At 31.4% G+C, this 21441-nt stretch overlaps 1 protein-coding gene across 2 annotated transcripts in view; it reads right to left on the minus strand.

Annotated features, from left to right (window-relative positions):
- GLRA3 (glycine receptor alpha 3) overlaps window positions 1-21441 on the minus strand; it is a 235304-nt gene that overhangs the window by 209677 nt on the left and 4186 nt on the right. The gene's annotated exons all lie outside the window — the stretch shown is intronic.

Genomic DNA, 21441 nt, shown 5'->3' on the forward strand with positions numbered 1-21441 from the left:
GAGTGGGCTTGTCCTTTAGTGGGATCATCCTCTCTGACTTTTGAATGTCCCAGACTCACCTTGTTGAGGCTCCTAGCTTATATATGCTCTCTTAAAGGTGTGAATCTTGTAGAACTCTCATAAGTACTAAGTACATTACTGAACTAGAGAACTGTTAAGTACCATGTTGACTTAGCACCTTGTAAGAATCCTGACAAATCTTCTCTCCATTATTTAAAAAAAATCAATTCAATATGTTGCTCATTGGTATATAATTGTGTGCATAATTGTCTAAATTTAGACAATTAAGCTGTCTAAATTAGACGATGAATGACTTGAGGGCAGGATTTATTTTTTTAGTCTTACTTTGTTCCCAGTACTTAGCATAGCACACAGTAGATGCTTAATAAATACTTGCTGACTGATTGATTTGGGGAACTTATCAATATGTTGCTCATTGGATGGTGCAACTTTATAGTTCAAATATTATCTTTTAAGTCACAGAAAAGTCAAGGATATAAATTAACCCCTAAGTCATAAAATTACTAAATCTAGAATAATAAGGCATTAGATTATAGGTTTGACTCCTTTAGTGTTTTCACTTACTAGCACCCATTTTTTTTTCCATTTGGGTATTATAGTTTTCTCTTTTATAGAATTTATTATCTAGATAAAATTATTGAATATCTAGTATGTGTAAGGCATTAAGGGGTATAATGTGTCTCTCTTATCAAGGATCTTAAATCTAGTATGAATCATAAGATCAGTAGTATATAGTTGCCACCTGAATGTATTGTCACTAACAGTAAAAAAAGGAAAGGAAAGGACAGGGACAGGACAGGACAGGACAGGACAGGACAGGACAGGACAGAAAAGAAAAGAAAAGAAAAAGAAAAGAAAAGAAAAAGAAAAGAAAAGAAAAGAAACTTTCCTTTCTGTATTGGCAGGTACAGACAGGAAAATATTTTTTCTTTTATACAACAAATGTAACATGACTTATGATAATAGAAATATTTACTTTGCACTAATAAAAACATTGTCTAAGCAATAAATAAAACTTTACTTTTTGTAGAGTTATAGCATAACTAAATGTACATTCAGCTAGAGCCAAGCTTAAGACCCCCAAAGGGGTCTCAAAATTGAAGATGGGGGTTTGAAATTATGATATCAGCAAATGTTTGCTTTGTATATCTATTTTATATAACTACATAAAACGGTCATGCAAAATTTTATTGGGCAAAAAGGAACTGCAAGTGGAAAAAGTTTAAGAAGCCCTGATTTGGAGAAACAACATGGTGAAAGATAAAGTCCAAGAAATTGGGTTAGGAGTCCTGGTTTTTATTCTTAAATTGCTCATTTACTAATTGAGTAACAAAGGACATGTCAATATTTTTCTTTGAATCTGAGATTATTTATTAATAAAATGAGCATAAAACAACCATATTACCTTTTTAATAGGATTATTATTTCTATCAAAAGTGATAATGTACTTGGGTTACCCCAAGTACATTATCACTTTTGATATAAATTCACAATTTGTTAGCACAATTCAAAAGTCAGTTTTTATTACTAAGGCCTTCATAGAGCATGATATTTCCTTATGCTAAGGAAAATTATATTGATTTAAAACCCAGAATTGAGGGAGGTGGGAATATTTTCAAAGCCTATTCTATTCCATTCTAAGAACCAGGAATAATAAGCCAAAAAGAAAGCTGATAATTCTTAAGAGAGTTTTCCCCCCATTTCTCAATTCAAATCAGTATAATTTTGAGGGAGTGAAATGAAACAATGATGGAAGGGAGGTGGGGCAAGGGATGTTTTCTTTTAGATTTTTCCCACTCACTGAATCATATTTGCCTTTCCATGAATAATTCTGGCCATTCTTTTCAAAGCAGTCTTTCTCTAGCTTGGAAAATCCCTTTTCCTGTGGTATGTTTCATATCAATCATGGCAAAAAGCTACTGATTACTGTTAGAAGAACTTCCCAGCTGTCCTTATTCCTACCCCTTTTCCCTTTCTTTCTCTAATTATGCCTTCCAAAATGGATCTTCAGAAAAGAAAGATAATAATTAAGGTAATTCTATCACCTTCCCCTTTAGATCTTTTTAGAAAATCACTACTCCAAAGGTAATTCACTCATTTTTTTAGATTTTAAACCTCCCTATTTATAATTTCTATTTACTATGTAGTTCTGACCATCATAATGGATGAACCAATAAACATTTATTAAATACCTACCTTACTCCAGACACTATGCTAAGCAGTTGGGATACAAAAGGAGGTATAAGACAACTCCTCCTCTCAAGGAGTTCATGTTCAAACAAATATATATTAATTGGTTTTATATATGGTTAAAAAATTATGAACAGAGAATAGTACTAGAAGTAAAAGAGGTTAGAAAAAGGTTCCTATAAGAAATTGAAATGTAGTGGAGACTTAAAAGAATTCAGTAGGAAAAGTTGAGAAGGAAGAGTATTCCAGACATAGAGAAAGCCAATGAAAATGCCTGAAACCAGGAAATGAATTATTTTGTTTATGGAACAGCAAGGGGAGCACTAGATAAAAAAAAAGTAAATGTCAGAGAATAAGAAGTAAGGACCTTGAAAAAGTAGAAGAGATGATGATTTTGTATTATTTTAGAGATGATGGGGGCCACTGAAGTTTATTGATTAGGGAATGTGTGTGACATGTGCTTTAGGGAAATAACTTTGGTAGCTGAATGGTAGATGTGTTGGAATAGGAAAAGAAATAAGGCAGGTAAATCCACTAGAAGTCTGTTGCAATAATTTAGGTGTAAGTTGAAAAGGGAATGAACCAGAGTTGTGGTACTGTCAGAGGAAAAAAGTATTTTTCAGAGATGTTGCAAAGTGAAATTGATAGGCTTTGGTAACAAATTACATGTGTATAAAAGATAGTCAAGATTAGAAAATGACTCCAAGATTGTGAGCCTGATAAAGTGGGAAGACGGCGATGCCTTCCAAAGGAATAGGAAATGTAGGATGCAAGAGTTATGCTTTGGACATATTTAGTTTAAGATTTTTACTAGGAATCCGTTTTTATGAATTTGAAAGGCAGTTGGAGATGTGAGTTTTGAGGTCATCAGAGAAGTAGTAGAAGATACAAGTGAATTATCTAGAATAAGACTGTAATTAAATCTATGGGAGCTCTTAAGATCACTAAGTGAAGTAATTTCAAGGGAGAAAACAAGAGAACAGAATTCTGAAAAACACCTGTTACTAGATGGTATGATGTGGATAAGTATCCCCACAAAGGAGACTATGAAATAATTACATAGGTGATCTCTCTCAGGAGAAAGCGTGATGTCCTGAAAACCCAAAGAGAAGGAAATACCAAGGTGAAGAGGATAATCAATGGCAAGTGCTGCATAGAGGTAAAAGTAAATGAAAATTGAAAAAAGATCCTTTCAACCAATCAGAAAAAATTCTAATTACTCTTTCCCATGACAACTCATGACATGAGGTCAGCTTCTTAAGCACTTTTTTTTTTTTTTCTGGTCTAAATACCAGATTTCCTTCACATCATCTTCATATGACATTGTCTTCATTCCTTTAGCCATTTTAGTTGTTCTACTCTAGGAAGCTCCATTTATGCACATCCTTTCTAAAAATGTGATGTCTAAAATCAAACATTATGTAGTATCTAACCAAGAAAGGAACGAGGTAGTCTGTATCTCTTTTTAATCTAGACAACATATTTCTATTAACAACAGATTAAGATCAACTGCTTTTGTGGCTGGCATTTTATACTTAATTAATGTTGAGGCCCAGTAAAATCTCAGGTCTTTTTCACATAAATTATTGTCTAGTCATCTATTTGGATTAAGATTTCATATTCTAAGTGTAGGTTTTTCTCTATCTACTTTCATTTTATCAGATTTCCCCTTTCCTAATCTTTTCAAATATTTTTGAATCCTGTTTTTATCATCCATTATGCTAGTTGTGCATCTTACCACTTTACAGGCATGCCAATTGTGCAATTGACATCATTTAAAATGCTGAATAATACCAATGGGAGACCTTTTGAAATATTCTGTAGTAACCTTTCAGTTTGATATCAATGCCTTAATGCTTTCTTGGTGAATAATATCAACAAACAGGCCTTGATTCTATCTATGTGTACTATTATTTAAATTAATTACTCCATTTTCCCCAAAAGAATGGCATAGGATATCCTCAAGTGTGTTGTTGAAAACCAAGCATACTATGTTTAATGACATTTCTCTTTAGTTCAAAAGCAGAAAATAAGAAAATAACCACTCCCCAAAACATGCGGGGTTTCACTAGTTTTTGATATCAAACAACTAATATCTACGAACATTACTCCTTCCTTTTAGCTCAAGAGTATCCACAAATAAATTATACATACACATACACACATGTATATACATATTTATGTGTATGTGTGTATTTGTGTGTCTTATATATCTTTCTATCTATATATAAAATCAATATGTGAAAACAGAAATAAAAAGGAAAAATCCAGAAACAACATGCCTTATTAAGGCTTCAATTTCTTTTCAGTTTATTATGCTACACATGGAAAATTGAACGTTCAGTTTTATACTGAACTTAGTATTCCAGATAAAGAGTTTTTCTCCAGAAAAAACAAAACAAAACAAAACAACAACAACAAAAAAAACCTCACTAGCTATGTCATTGAAATGTTCTTATTTAAAATGTTTCTTCTGTGGTCATTTATCTTGGTTTAGTTATAGTTACACATAGCAAAGTTCTGAATCTGTAAAAATTGAATAAAAAGACACTGACTTCAAGCCCTCAGATCCAGCTCTCAAACTTTTCCAATAATTGCACCCCATTAATGAACCAAATTCCCCAGAGAATAGATGAACAATCTTTGGAAGCTCCATTAGTTCTTCAGACAGATAAAGTGCCCTGTGGAGACTTTGACATGTTAATGCAGCTTCCAAAGCATCTGGCACCTAAAAGAAGTGGTAAGAGTGTCTAGATCAAAAAAATATCATTTAAAATATTTTTACTAAATTTTATCCAAGAATGAGAAACTTCAATATAATGTGTAGAAGTAATGTCACAAAAAGTTTCTATCATCAAATATATACTTTATTTTTCAGCAGAGCTGAGGGGAAGGGAGAATATAGTTATTTTTTTTTTTTTTTTACTGGGTACTGTCAGTTAACATTTGGATCACTGTGAGTTCTTGAAGCTTTAAACCTTTCCTAAGGAAATTTCTTTGATCTCAAAATTAGTTATGATAAGTCCCTGGGCACAAATCTTCCCAGAGGAGAAAAAAAGTCTTTCCACCACTCCAGTTAGTAAGAAAATTAAATGGAATAAAGTAGAATGCAAGTCAATGTGGGTATATACTAATGAATGGAGAAATATGCCCAGAAACTTGGCTCTGCCAAAATCCCTAAATGGTTACAGGATCAGAAATACATCTTCTACTGGATAAATAATTTGATGCTTTATGTGTCGTATGGGTCACTCTGAATCAATACAATAAAGGACTTAGAGTTGGGATAGACTTTTAAGGTTTAATAAAAATAAAAAAAAATAAAATTCTCTCATTTTAATATTGATGAAATTGAGGCTTATAGAAATTAAGTTGTTCAAGGTAACATAAACAGTACATCGTGAAGCTGGGACTTCAACCCAGGTCTTTAGATTTCAGTCCTACAATTCTTTCTGCTTCTTAGAAGCTATGTCAAAGAATCATAAGCTCTGAGAGATCCAACAAAACTAGAAAGGCTTTAATAAAGGCCAAATTGGGTAACAAATTTGTGACAAATATGAAGACAAAATTATGTTCATAGACTCAACATCAAAAGATTGAGTGGAGACAGATTAATGTTCTGGCCCCCCTAATCTTGAAACGTGTCTGCTAGGGGGAAGATTGTAATGTGTATCAGTGAAAGGAGTATCTAAGTCAATTAAATAAAATAGATGTTGGTGATTTTCAACAAAAAGCAAGGAAATATTTGTAGTCCATGAAAGATTATTTCAATGACAGAACTAGTTCCTGTAAGGCAGTAAATAAAACACATTAAGAGCCTGTATTATTCCATATTAAACCACTAGATTACCATGTACCTTCTCATTACTCCCATGAACTACTTGGGAACAATCTATAAAGTAGCATATTAATGTACCTTTGTCTTTGTAACCTGTTGCAAAATAACAGGAATGCCATTATATGAAACTTGTGTCTCAGGTCTTTTCTTCTGTTTCCATTTAATTTGGGGATGCTATTCCAGGATTTAGAGGCAGCATGATTTAGTAGAATGTCCAATATACCATAAAAATATATCATGGTCTTTGGAAATCCCATTAGTTCTTCAAGACAGCTAAAATATGCTAAAGCCTTTAGGATCTTGCTCCACTTGACATATATTAACTGTATAACCCAGTGTAAGACACTTAACCCTTAAGACTCTAGACAACTTTTTAAGATAATAATTTGTAAAAAAAAAAATCACCCTGAATTGGAAGAGGGATACCTCTTATACCAATGATATCACATTTTCAGTCTTCATTACTATCTTTTATAATACTGCAAAATTTTATATGCACATCTTTTTATGTGCATATAGCTTTATACCCTTAATCACAAAATAAACTCTTCTGTGCATGTTTTCTATTGACTACATTTTGTCTATATATTTGTTCCTGAAATCTGTTTTTTGTATGCTTGGTGCAGAGCAAACTCTGAGAAGCTCAAGTATGTCTTTCTGGACTCCCACTATTGACCTGTTTTGTTCATCCCTTCTTCAATCAATTTTGGCAGAGCAGCCAAGAGATAAAAGACTAAAGGGCTCAGAAGAGAACTGGGTAACCTGTTCTTGTCTCTTGACAAAGGGGAAAGAGAATAGCTCATTCTAAGTAGACCATTCCATTTCCTGGTTCTTCCTCTACGGTTCTCTTAAAATTAATGAGCAAATACTGTCATTTTCCTCCTAATGAGGAAGCCTGAACTCTTTCATTATGCCCTATGATCTAACATTATCTCTTATATCCCACTCTCTCCATTACCTCAAATTATTCATTTTCTCTCCATCATGCAAAGGAAATAAAAAAGCTATCTTATTAAACTCAGACACACTAAGGGATGAATCATTGACCATCATATTCACCTTTACTCCTACATATGTGTTTATTTATTGAACCTAATCAATTTTGAATTTATAGAACATTAGACCCTGTGGAGTGGTCTTAAAGACTTAGAAATTAGAAAGAGTTAGTAATAATCCATCCTGATAGAAGCTGGTGAAAGAAACATTTGTGATTTCCCAGAACATGTTTATCTTTGGAGAAATAATTGAAGAAATAGCTGGAGAAGGAACTGTTCTGAAATCCTTTGATAGATACTTGGACCCTTAAAGATAGAAAAAAAGAAAGAAAGAAATGTATGTACCATTCCATCCTTTAAATCATGAGCTAAGAATTAGGTGATGTCATCTTTTCTAATTCTATCCCTCCACCTTGCATGGGAAGAATTCATGCTTCTCCCTTCCATTGCACCTAGGTAGGCACCCTTACCATTGAATCAATTGATTCAATCAATGGTAGTTGTAATGGTAAATACTGATTCTTATTTATGGCTGGATACTATGTAGCACAATTTCAACTATAAATATTACACACAAAATGAACTTTATCATCATTTGATTAGAAAAACCCAATGTGATATTCTCTCTGTCTCTATCTAGCCTTCCCAAGTTAGTTGCTCACTTTTTTTTATCCTAGTATGTACAATGTTATAAAGTACACAATAGGAACTTAATAAATGTACATTGGATATAATCACAAAATTAATCAACAATTATTTATCAATGGTGCTACTATATTATATAACATAACTGTTCTTAAAAAGTGGAAAGGTTATTGAGTCATCTAAAATATCACACTCAGGCTAAATGTTACAATCACCTTTTCAAACAAAAAGAATTAAAAGAATCTACAGTGGAGAAAATTCCAGGTACACAAAATAGTTATAGAATCTAGTCTCATTTTAGAAGAGAGTGCTTAGTAGGAAGTTTTCTAACCTAAATCCCAAACAAGTGGCTATTCCATTTCTAAATCCAGTTTAGTTTCACTATTTCCCTCATCTTCATACAAAAGGGAAAAACAGGGCAAAGCACAGGATCAAGAAATAAAGCTAATAGATCATGTTTATATAGTTCTTACTAAGTTTGAGGCATTGTGATAAATGTTTTACAATTATGTTATTTGATCCTTACAACCATTTCTTTCAGTTTTCAGATGAGTAAATTGAGACAAATAGAGGTTAAGTCCCTGACTCAGGGTCATACATCTAATGAATGTTTGTGATAGAATTTCAACTCAGATCTTCTGAACTTCAGGCCTGGCATTCTATCCACTTTTAGGGACAGAGGGAAAAAAAAGGAAAAATTGTGTGTGTGTGTGTGTGTGTGTGTGTGTGTGTGTGTGTGTGTATGCGTGTTCATGTGCACAGGTGATTATTTCTGGCCTTGTTTTTATGCCCAAATTCAGCCCAGCTTGCATGTTCCTGATGTTTAAAAGAACACATTCTCCCTATCCGATTAGTAACACAGATCTTCATTTATAAAGTAGGCATATTGATGAATCCTCTTCCATTAACTAGGATACTATCTCATATCCATTTCCTTTTTTTTTTTTTTTTTTTTTTTTTTTTGTACACACAAGTTCTAAGCTTTTCTAATTTGTTTCCTCTCATTCTGTCCTGGTAGAAAGCTCCTCCTTATAAGATTTTTTAAACACATGCTATGATATAGAATAAAGAGTAGCATCCTGGCTATAAAGATATTTATCATATAAAGAATATAATAGGAAAGAGGCATTGTGGATGGAGAGCTGTCAGGAAGACCAGGCAGGATTCAATACTCTCTCTTTTTTCAGGATTTAATAGTCTATTTTGACATATACTTCATTGTGTGTTCCTGCATAAGTCACTAACCCTCTTATTACTTCCAGGCAATTTTCTGATATCTACTTAAAAAGTGGTGCTGATCTACATTTGTGGAATAAGTTTTCTCATCAGGAATTTCTTATATTGACAATATAATTTTAATCCTCTCCCAACTCCTTCCTCTCCAAACCAACAAGTTTGAAAAGGTAGCTTTTTCACACAGCCTATGAAAGAAAGCAATTCAGAATGTGAAGATCAGCATGAAATATAGGAAAAAGCATTACACATATAAACTGAGCAGGCAGCTGATTTTGGGTGTTATGATTTCAGGAAAACAAAGGGCTTATGTTTTCCAAATATTTCTAGCCTTCCTCTCCTCCAATATGTCCTATAACAGTATAAATATGTTAAATAAAAGGATAAACATTTAACTCACCATCACCCTTTGTCTCAGATTATCATACCAGATTTAAAGCAATCTTTGCAAGTCTGAAGGAACGATAAAGTGATGGATGATAGGATAATAGAAAAAGGTTAAAGCATTTTAGTCAATTGAAAAGAAAAGACTACTGTGGAAAGTAGAAATAAATGAGTACTGTATGCTAGAGGTAAAAAGGTTGTATTGATAAAGATAAATAGCTTACATTACAATATTGTCTAAACTTCATCTTGCCTTCCAATATATGTTCTTGACATGCATTTAGCTATCTTTATCATCCTCCCTTTATTGTATATCCTTACTTCATTTAAATTTCTAAAAGTTGTTATAAGTGAGAATTTAGTACCTGGCTTTCTTCTCTTGTCTTGCCCTTCAGAAATAAATTATACCACGAGGACTTCAATTTTAACTTCTACATCATCTATTCTAGTCTCTCTTTTGAGTTCTGTATTGTTCATCCATTTCAGTCAAGACTGACTTATCATGACAAAGATACTAAAATGGTTTGCCATTTCCTTCTTTGGCTCATTTTACAGATGAAGAAATTGAAGCAAACAGAGTTAAGGGACTTGCATTAGGATTACACAGCTGATAAGTATCCAAAGTCAAACTCATAAAGCTGAGTCTTCCTGACTCCAGGCCTGTTGCTACAACCACTGTACCATCTAGCAGTCCATTTTAGTGCAACATTTTTAGCTATCAGCTAAATATGGACATGCACACGCACGCACACACATATGAAACATACATTAAAGACCTTTAAAATGAAGTGTCCTTCCTTCTTTATGTGAGGGGAAAATTCATCAAATAGGAGAGAAAGGACTAAGGTAAGGATGGGGACAAGAGATATTTATTGGTTAACGTTCAATAGATGACAAGGAGAAGATAGGACACTTTCAGTAAAAGGAAGAATGTGAAGACATAGAGACTGGAAATCCCAGAGTGTGATGAAAGGAGAGAAAAAAATTTTGCTACATTATAGAATGAATGGAGGGTAGAAATAATCTAGAGAAGCTTGGATAATACAATGTTGAGAGTTTTGAATACCAGGCAAGAGGGATTCACTCCATATCATCAATTTTAGCTTAAAACAAAAATACGAAATATATAAGCAAGATCAAAAGACAAAGACAAATAAGATTGCAAACAGGAATAAATTTATACCATTTTCAGGATATAAAAACAAAATATATTTATATTAATTTTAATAAGGTAGCAACAAAATCTTCTTCTTTATTTTCTTAATATTCTCTGGTTTTCCTTTCTGAATATTTAATCATTTTATTGCTGTTTTTATAGTTACGGCTATATTTTCCTTTTTGTTGATTTTTTTTTTTTTACTTTCCATCATTTTGTATGTATTCCTACATCTCTTTGAACACTATCTACCATTTCTTATTGTATAATGATATTCTACAATATTCATATGCTATGATTTATTTAGCCATTTCCTTAGCATTTTTTCTCCTTGAGTATTTTAATATTACAAATAGATAGAAATATGTTGTACAGAATTTTATCTGATTTCCCATAACCTCTTGGGTTTTTCTTAACCAAAGTTATGAAGATTTCATAACTTCTCTTCCATAGTGTTTCCCAAAAAGGATCAAATTATTTAGCAGCTTAATTGCTATGGTATTATCCTGTCTGTTTTTACTCAGCTGAGTCAACAATGGATTTTATTATACTGTCTACAGTGATTTGATCTTTGTGATAATCTTAGATTATTAGAATTTGAATAATTTTTCATGAGATTATTTATCATGTGTATTTCTTCCATTGAATGTTGACTATATCAGTTCATCATTTAAAGAATGTTTCTTCTTATAAATTTCTTATAACTTAATTTTCTTATAAATTTTAAATATCAAACTTTTGTCAGATATGTTCAATAAAAAACCCTAAATCTGTAATTTTTTTTACTTCAATAAACATATATTTTGTTGTGTAAATATTTTATATTTACAGGTAATCAGATTCATTTATTGTAAGTTGAACTTTCTTCTATGACAAAGATTTTAAGTAATTTTTCTGTCCTTCACCATTGCGGAAGTTTCTCCTCTTTTACACCTGAAAAAGAGATATTTCTTTTGAAACTTATTGTGGTAAAATGTTAAAGTGTTGTCTACAGAATTTTTTTACTCAGATTCTATCCAATTATTCCAATAATTTTAGAATGATGTAATTACATAATTATAGATAAATAGAATGTTTGGGATTGTATAATCCAAACCTTATCTTTCATAAAGAAAATGAAGCCCAGGGAATTTAAACATTAGCCCAAAGCCAATGGATAATAACAAAGTAGAAATCTGAACTGTGGATAGGGTGTTAAATATGGAGGCAGGAAGATTTCCTGAAATCAAATTTGGCTTCAGACACTTACTAGCTGTGCATCTTTCTACCCTCCATTCACTCAACCTTATTTGCCTCAGTTTCCTCATCTATAAATGTGTTGGAAAAGGAAATGGCAAATCAAACTAGTATCCCTGCCAAGAAAACCCCAAATGGGATCATTAAGAGTTAGACATGACTGAAATGATTCTTCTATGAATTTATTCAATTTTAGATCATATTTAATATTTTCTATTGACCCTTTTCCAATTCTAATCTACTATTTGGCTGTTATTATTATAATTTTATTATGTAATTAGGTATTTGGAAGTATAGATTTTTAATCTCATTTACATAATCTTTTGTTTCTCTATCTTGATGTTATTTTAAAGATAAATTCTGTTAAGGAAGCTCTTGCATTAGCTCAGATGAGACATAAGGAGACCATGAACTTGGAAGGTCACTGTATGAACAGAGAGAAAGACACAAGACATGAAAATGGTGAAATATGAAAAGTCAACAGACTTGGTGGGATAGATTAATTGGAATGAAGAATCAAGGATTATTCTAAGACTGTGAACCTGAATGGCTGGAAGGATAATGATAACCTAGAAATAATTATTAGGAAGAAGAATGGGAAAAAGGAGAAAGATAATGAACTCTCTTTTGAATATGGTGACTTTGAGATGTTTGTGGTACCCTAAATTTAAACTGTCCTATAAGTAATTAGTGATGAAGATTGGTGAAGTAGAGGATAGAGTTAATGAATAGATCTGGAAATTACCTGCATGGATATCACAATTGATCTTATGGGAGAAATTACCAAGATAGAAAATGAAGAAAAGAAAAAGTGGCCTATGGCAGAGCTTTGGTGTATAATCACAGGTGGGTAATAACATATAGTTCATGATCCATCAAAGGATATCAAGAAGAGACTAGAAAGATAGGAAGAAAACCAAGAGAGCAATATCATGAAAATTTGGAAGGGAAGGAATTAAATGCACAGTGATCAACAAAGAAGAGAAAAGTCAATCAGATTTCATAATTGGCAACATGGAGGAGGAAGTTTCAATAAAGTGATGAAGGTGGAAGATATGAGACTGAGAAGTAAGTTTCTTTACTTCAAGGTCCTAGCATCTCACTAAAACTACAAATTGGGAACTAGATAGGTGTTGATGTCAATTGTCAGAAGGAAAACTCCTTCATCATGAATTGCTGTACTAGTAGTATACTACAGTTCCAGTCCATATTTTATTAATTAAAAAGTAAAAGTGATAATTTAAAAAGTGAAAGTGAAAGAAAAGAAAGCGAAGGCAATGAACAGATAAATTTCCCTCCTTCCCCTTCTACTTTGTGAAAAAATGAAGATAGATAGGATCTTAGGTTGAGGAATTTATAGAGTCAACGGAGGATTATTATTTTTTAAGGATGAGGACAATCTGGCTATATTTGTAGGTTACAGGAAAGGATCCAACAAATAAAATGATGATGAGCATAAGAGAGATAGCAGCAGTGACTAGAGGGCCACTGCTTTCAGAACAGAATATGAGGATTAAGGTGCAAACAGAAGGCTTGAAGTCAAGGGCTACTTCTTCAATTAAGAAATAATATCAAAAGGCACTAGAGTGTAGATAAAAGGAGCTCAGGGAGAATGGCAATCTTAGTAAAATGTGAGGTAAACTCAGCTGATGACAGTAATGTTAAACCATTTTGGAGGTTTTAAGTTCAAGAAAAGCTTGATAATTCTCATAAAGGGTAATATGAGGTTTATAATAAACATATTATAAGCCTCTGTAAAGGAATAGAATGGAAAATTTACTTAGGATGGATAAAGGAATTACCTTATAACAGTGAAAGTCCATTAGACAAAAACAAAAGTGGAAAGCTCTCTTTTTCCTTAAGAAAAGTATATGCTATTTTCTTCTGTTATTTTGTAATTCTTTATATATTGTAATCCCTGTACTGAACAAAAATAAAATCGAGGAAAACAAGATATTTAATATTTACATAATCAAAAATTTAAAATAGCTGCTAATGAATTATGGATTTCTCTTGTATCTCAATATTCTGCTAAAGTTACTTTTTGTTTGTTTGTTTAAAGAGGTTTAATTTATTTTTCCTATCTTTTTATTTTTTACTATTTCTTGAACAATATAAAAAACAGCAATAAAAGCAGGCAGTTTTATTTTACCCATAGTATCAGTTAGAAAGCCCATAATAATTTGAGACTGTGCGTGTGTGTGTGTGTGTGTGTGTGTGTGTGTATGTATGTTGTGTGATGTGGGAGTTCATTGATAGGTAAAATACTATAGTATAATGGATAGAAAGGTGGCCATGAAATTAATAAGATTTAGGTTTGAGTCCCAACTATGGCATATACCTAGTTCTATGCCTATGGACCAATCACTTTATGCTGCAGAATCCCAGCTAACTTTTTTTTTTTTCCCCTGAGGCAGTTGGGGTTAAGTGACTTTCCCAGAGTCACACAGGTAGGTAGTGTTAAGTGTCTAGGACAGATTTGAATTCAGGTCTTCCTGAATTCAGGGCTGGTGCTCTAACCATTGCACTACCTAGTTGTCTCTCCACCTCCCCTCCCCCCAGACTAACTTTCTAAGATTATAAAATAGAGAGCAGGTGCTAATCTGTACTAGTAGAGGGAATTCCCTCACTTACAATTTCTTATTCCAGTGGCATCACAGATCTTGTCCAAAATAAAAATCATGAACAGCTTTTTGTTTAACCCTAAATGTTTTAACATTTTCTTTATCTTTAATATCTTTAACAATTTTCATTGTTTCTATAATTTGTTTTATAATTTTATTCAGAAATAGATTTTTAAAAAAATCTCTAGCTAGGCTTATAGGTAGGATTTTTTTGGACTATAGCCTATAAATGTGTTATTATATATATTTAATTTTGAAAGACAATTTTTAAGTTCTTTGTAATTTATAGGAATAATTTGTGTAATATTTGATGCAAATTTGTTTAAAACAACTTCCTAACTGTACACAATTTGTTTTTTTTTCTATATAGCACATACAGTTTTGTTTTCCTTCTCTTTTACCTTTTGTGAATTGTAGTATCCTATTATTATTTTTTGGTTTATTTTAATTTTTATTGCAGTTCATTTATCTTATCCTTTATGAAATAATGTGATGCTATTATACATATGTAATATTCCTTTATGGATAGTGCCTTTAATTCCATAGTTACTTCATGTTTTATTACTTTAATTCAATTGGAGAGCAGCTGAGCAAAACATGGTATGTGAAAGTAATGGAATATGGTTTCCTTTAAGAAATTATAATGGAAAAATTTTCAAAGAAATATTGGAAAAATTATTGGAACTGTTACATAGTTAAGTTAATATAATCAGAGCATTTTGTGCTATTAAAGCATGGCAAGAATGAAAAAGCTTGAAAAGCTTAAGTATACTGATCATCCATAATCTCAATGAATTATGGGACCAAGGGAAATGCTAACAAGATCCTAACAAAGGGATAATGGACTAAATTAAATATATAATCTCACTGAAAAAAATTAATTTAGTAGTCTGTGATTTCATAATTGCAACATCTACTTCTCTCAAGTTGAAATACAGTAAAATTTTTATGTTCTTTCATTTTAAATCAATATATTTTCCCTACGTTGTATGTTCCTCATAGGCAATATATTTTTGGTTTGTATCTTTTTCATCTATTAGGCAGTTCTTTTTCTTTTACTTGAAAAAATAAGTAATTTATTATCAACATAATCAAACCATTTGTCCCAAACCATTATTACATATGTATTTATATACACACATATATATTTGTAACACATCAAATAAATCTAACCTATTTATTTCCATTAATAAAAATCCATTTCATGGATTTTGTTTTTGTTTTTGCACAGGGCACTTCCCAACTTTTTATTCTTATCTAAGTTTAATTCCCTTCAATTTTTATTCCAATTTTTCCTTTCCTAGATATGAAAGATTATTTTACAGAACCACTATATTCTCCCTTTATGTATTCTTCACTTTATTTTTCTTTTACTTGTAACTTAGACCATTATGATTAATTTTTTAAAATTTTATTTTTATTCTTCACCAAATCTAACTTATAGCCTTTTAGTTTAGTAGTTAGCCAAAAGAATCCTGAAGCTGCTTTGCTTTTCCTTTCTAGGATTTTCAGAGGCATAGTTAGTAATCAAATCAAATCTGTCATTGCTTTGATGTCTCCCATTATTATGATATTGAAATATTAAATATCAGTCACATTTCTGCTTTTTGTTAATAATGTGTTTACTTTGAACAAATTTTTTTTGACTTAAACTACTCACTCTACTGTTATGGAACATCTATTGTTTAATAATTGGTTATTCATACTTTCAATATTTACTTGTTTTTCCTTGGTAAAATCTTCCTTTAAATTTTTTAATGTATATTAAAATTTTCTAAGATGCAATCATTCCTGCAGTTAGAATGTTTTATTGTGTTAATTGATATCTTTGGGAGTATATAAGAAATTTTGGAATAAAACAAATTATATGGATTTATAATTTAGCATAGGTCCACTTTATTGATCTTACTTTTAGGCAGAAAACTTTACATGATTTAAATATACATTTTTGAAGTGTGTGTGTGTGTGTGTGTGTGTGTGTGTGTGTGTGTGTGTGTGTGTGTGTGTGTGTTAACAATGCCAGGTCAGTTAAGGTTGGGATTCATCCTTCTTGATGTTCTCCAGAGTCTGCTGATCTGCAATTTGTACCTTGAGCTCAGTAGTTATGTATAATGTTATTTCATGTTTTCATGATGTTACAAATTTGCTTATACTTAGGCCATATTTTAAAGATCTTTTTTGGATAATTATTCTGCTTTTACCAATTTTTTCATCTGAAATAATTGTATTTCTAGGAGATTCCAAACTTTTATTTATATTATTCTTAGATAATTCTAAAACTATTCCTGTCCCCCGCACCCAAGTTTTTATGTTACCTTGCTTCTTTTAGTGAAGTCAGAATCTTTTAAAAAAAAACTTACTTTAATATATTTATCATTCATCATGATGAGTTTTATAATGTTTCTAGCTTTGGTAAAAAATAGTAATGCATTTTTTTCCCTTTGGTGCCTTTTACATCATAGTATTTGTGCTTGTTCATTCTTTTATTATTTCTTTGCCTTGAACATAAATAGCAGTATTGTTTTAGGGGGATTTAGAGAAGCTATGCATATATTTATCTTCATCTATCTCCTGTTCTAATTCTCTCTTATGTCACTTATTCTTTGCTGGTGTCTACATGAAGAATTCTGCTTTACAATCAGTAAAATGGCATACTAAGCCACAGGAGATAGAAGGAATATAATAGAAGGAAAGTGACATAATTAAATCCTTAAATATATCTATAGACTTCCTCAAAATACCTAGTACAATGCTATGCATCTGGTATTCCACAAACAGTTATAATTTTTTTCCTTAAATTTTGGTAAAAACCTAATGCCTATTCCTAATATTTCATGGGGGAGATGGATTCAAATATTCATTAACTTTTTTTTTTTTAGAATCACAGTAAGGTGAGGGGGAAGGAAGGACTTCATCCTGCCATATTAGCTCTTCACCAATCTATTTATTACCTAGTGTTTGGCAAGAGCTCCTTTTTATGTAAACCTCAGCCAGCAAACTATCAATATAATTACAATCTAGTAAGTAGTAAAAAACAAAACAAAACATGAGTTTGTTTTTTATTCTTGTTCTTGAAAATGAATCTCTTAATTATAGCTGTTATAGACAATGTAGGCTACAAGGAGGCAGCTACATAGCATTTTAATATTTACAAAGTTCTTCACAAATATTATCATATTTTATCCTTGTAATTACTTTGGAAGATAGATATTATTAACCTATTTTACATTTAAGGAAATTAAGAAAGTTAGAAGGCTTGCTTTTAGTCATGCAGCTAGTAAATATCTGATATTACATTTGAACTTGTGTCTTCCTGTCTCCAGATCAAATTTTCTAGACCCTGTACCACATGACTGATTGAGCTTTTTCACTAACATGAAAGTGTTATTAACCAAAATCTCCACAAATGAATTGCCCAGGAAGAACACAAAAAAGAAAAAGAAAAAAAAAAACTTTTTTTTTTTTTTTTCCTGCCAGAATTCACTTTTTAGGCTTTGAAGCAAAGCAAGAGAACACTTTCCTTCTCATTATGATGGAGTTAGATAATTCACATGTTCAGGTTGTCATGGAATATGTTCAACATTTTAGAAAACATTTCTCCTAATTTATTCAAACTGCAAGGCTGTGTTGATATGTAATTTGTATAATGAAAAATAAAATTGTATGTTTTGAAAATAATAAAATTAAATGAAATGTTTTTTGGCATTTTCCCTCCTTTTGTCATTTGTTCTGTCTTGCCTCATAGTCGTCACTTATCTGCATTTCAAAGAAACCTGAACACTGAAGCTTTGTGCTTTGCTTTATTACTATAAGAACTAGAATATAAAAACCAAAGAGAAGAAAAGCTTTGTAGAAATATTTTCTCAGCAAAACTGAGTAACAACTTTTTAGAATTCTAAGACTTCCATATTCAGATTTCTAGCTCAATTTCTGTGAGCCTTTCAGTTGTACCTATTTTAAGAGAGAACTTCTTTGAAGGCCTATTTCTTTTTATCTTCATCTTTTCCTATATTTGATATATTAGTCCACTTCCCACTATAGAGATTTCATAAAATCATGTTGAATCAGAAAATGATAAAACATTTATCATATGCAACAATTTAGCAGAAAGGAAATTTAGACATTTTTCTAGTCAGTTATGGAAATAATATTAATTTAATAATCATAAATTAAGCTGCACGTACATATAGAGAAAATTATGTTAGTCAATAGGAGAGAGATGTAATGCAGCTAAGATACAACTTGTATAAGTTTGAAAAAAGCAAAAGTAAAACTCAAAGCTAGACATGTGTATGTTTCTATCTAAGTTAGAGAGAGGAAATGGAAAAGAATAAGAAAGAAGCAGGGAAGAGAGAAATTTAAGTTGTGGAATTTCTTTTCATAGTGGGAATGTTCTTTGACATTCAACAATGTGACTATCTGCCAGCACTTAAGAACCATCTTCTAAAAGCACTATTTCTAGGGTTGCCAAGACATATAACTTGACCTCTTGGCTGAAACTTCCAGTAGTAAAGGTGCCAATTACAAAGACCATTTCTGTGACATAGATTTCTGCCCACTAGGAACATAGCCAAGATGATGAGGTTTTTAAATAGGGAGTGCAGTTCAGCCATCAAATTGAAACAACAATTTTAGTCTGGAGTTTAGCCAGTGGATGAAAATATAGTGACAAGTTTTGTAATTTAAGAGCCTGATCCAACCAGTATTCATTTCATATTTGGGGTTTTAGGTATATGTTTGTATTTTACAAATCCATATGTTATGAACTTAATATTCTGCTAGACTGAAGGGTGTATCACCTAATAACACAAAATTATGATTAAAATTCTATTAATTACAATATTGACTTTTATAATCAGAAACATAAAATTATGTCAAATTTATGCCATTACCAGATCTAAGCCATTACATGCTTCATTATAAATTGCAATGATATGTTAAAATATATGTATCATTCTGATGGCAAAAAAGTATTTTTGCATATATTCATCTTCTCTAATATTCATTCTGCCTTGTGATTTATGGAAATGATTAAGATCATATTGTATTTCTTTGTAATTTTATCTTTACTTTGAAAATTACTCACTCATATTCACTTCTTATACTCCAAATTTTGGAAGAGATCTTTCTCCTACTCTAGAACTTTTTTTTTTTTTTTTTTTTTTTTTTTTTTTTTTTACTAATTTCTTTACAACTTCCCAAAGATTAAACTTGTATATATGTTTCTTTTCACATTGTGTTTTTGGCTCCTTTTTTTGTGGGAATCCTCTTCTTTACCTCCTCACGATAACACCATACTAAAAACTAAATAAAAATAAACCTTTTTATTCTACTCAGATACCAAGCTTTCTATCCAGTTCCTTACAGAATATTATAGTGATTAGAATATTATTCAAAGTCAGAAGACCTGAATTTTAGACATGTTTCATATGGCTATTTGTTATATAATTTTGTTATATCCATCTAGTTATAATGCTTTCAGACTTAATTCTCTAAAAGAGAATTTAAATACATGTTGATCTGGACAGAGGTTCAGAAACCTGTGGTAAATCAATAAAAAAAAAACCTCTAGAACTGTGAGTGCATATATAACAATATAAGGGTTATATTAAAATTTCCCTATATGATTTTCAAGTCTCTCCTCAATCTAGAAACTCCTATCTATTCCACTCTTTCCAAACATTTATCATACCTTGTAGTTAATCACTGTCATGCAGTGCTAGGTATTTTAGAGATATTCAATATGTGGGGGTTAATGGCTTATAGTTATATTCATGCTTCTGAGCATTTACAATTCTTTAAAGCTTTAAGAAATATGAATTTGGATCTCCCTCCAGTCCCAAAGTAGTTGTAGCAGTTGAAATGTCTTTGACCCCATATCCATGGTAACCATAATGAGATTCTATAAACTTAACTGAGCCAATCTACCAGTGATGGACATATTATTCATTCCCAGCACCATAGTAAACTATAAAAGCATGAGGCAAACAGAATTCAGTCATTCAGTAAGTTTTTTCTGTGCTAGTGGTATGTTGTCTGCTCCTGAAGGATACACATACATACAAACACTCATACATAGAGAATTATAAGGGATCTCAGACGTCAGGGAGACAAAGCATACACAAAACTAATAATATAAACATATCAAAAATAAAAGTTCTATTGCACAAATTGACAATGTAACAAAATGTTCATCAGATGGGACTGATCAGGGAAAATTTTTGGTGGTAAATTGCAAGGAGATTCTTATACCTTACATCCTTATACTTTAAACTTTTGTCCTTCTAAGGAAGGATTGTTATTGGGAAGGGCATTTCTCTTTTAGAGAGAAGGCATTGCTCCCCAGATATCTTAAATTCAACTTAATTGAAAAACAAAAGGAAAAAAAGTGTATTGAGGGAAACAAGTAGCTTATTTTGACTCTCTAATGATTGTTTTAAAAAGAAAATAAGAAAAGCTGGTTGAATACAGTGGAGGAAGCAAACAGAGGGCTTTCAAAGACAGTTTGGTTGAAGAGCCTAGATTTTATAATTGTCAAGAAATAGCTTCTCTGTTTTTTGACTTAGAACACAATTATGAGAATTATGCTTGAGGAAGATAATGTTAGTAGATGTGGAGGTTGAATGGGAGCAGAAAGAAACCAAAGTATAGTTTTAAGAAAATCAAAGAATAATGTGGTAGAAGAAATTCAAATAATTTCCTTTTTCTAAGTTTATAACTTTATCAATTCCACCTCAGCTCATGAAATCTCTATTTTTCTCTATTAAAAACATGCTAATCTACAGGAGGCAGATAATTGCTTTCAACTGACAACTAAATAGTAATATCCTTGAAGTTCTAAACATTATATGTTATAAAAACCTCTTTACAGCTGAAGATTCCCTATTTCATCTTTCTTCTACCAGACATATTTCCATTGATCTTCATTGATCCAAAAATAGTTTACCACCTGGCACAGATCATTCTTAAAATAGCTTCTTTCAAGTCTACCACCTCTGTAGGGTTAATCCTCAAGAAATTTATGAAGCTTATATACATTTCTGTCATGTTGTTCATCTTTCCTTTACAAGCCAGTAACTTTTGCTGTTTGCTCATTTGTGATAATAACAATGAAAATTT

This window comes from Sminthopsis crassicaudata, chromosome 6 (assembly GCF_048593235.1).
Source record: "Sminthopsis crassicaudata isolate SCR6 chromosome 6, ASM4859323v1, whole genome shotgun sequence".
NCBI classification, from domain to species: domain Eukaryota; kingdom Metazoa; phylum Chordata; class Mammalia; order Dasyuromorphia; family Dasyuridae; genus Sminthopsis; species Sminthopsis crassicaudata.